Consider the following 529-nt stretch of genomic DNA (forward strand, 5'->3'; position numbering starts at 1 on the left):
CCTGCACAGTGGACAAGGTCCTGGAGATCTAGGCCTCTTTGGGGCAACTACACTTCAAGTGTCCTTGCAGATTGTACCCATAGCAATGAACACCACCTCCCTTAGCAAATTTGTTCTTACCAGGCACCTGGAGTTCTGTCGCTACTGATGATTGCCAATTGGGATGCCTGTTTTTGGTCCTTTGGTCCTGCTACCCTCCGTGTTGGCACCCTTTTACTTCTTTAATGTCTTGGCTGCTAAAAAAACAAAACCAAAAAAAAAAACTTGAGTTTTTGTAATTGAAAACTTGGTACTTGTAGTTCTAAGTCTAGCCTCTGGAATTGGGCATCTGATATCCCATAGGATATAATCTTGCTTGCAAAGTCGTGAGATAAATTTAAAAATGCCTGTACTTTTGACCATTTTTTCTGTTTGAAATGGCACTTTTCAAAAATGGCACTTTTGACCATTTTTCTGTTTGAAATGGTCTGATGTAGAAACTTTTTTTTTTTTTTTTTGAGTTGGAGTCTCACTCTGTTGCCCAGGCTGG

This window comes from Carlito syrichta, unplaced genomic scaffold (assembly GCF_000164805.1).
Source record: "Carlito syrichta isolate Samal-C Ts95f unplaced genomic scaffold, Tarsius_syrichta-2.0.1 Scaffold138847, whole genome shotgun sequence".
Classification (NCBI taxonomy): domain Eukaryota; kingdom Metazoa; phylum Chordata; class Mammalia; order Primates; family Tarsiidae; genus Carlito; species Carlito syrichta.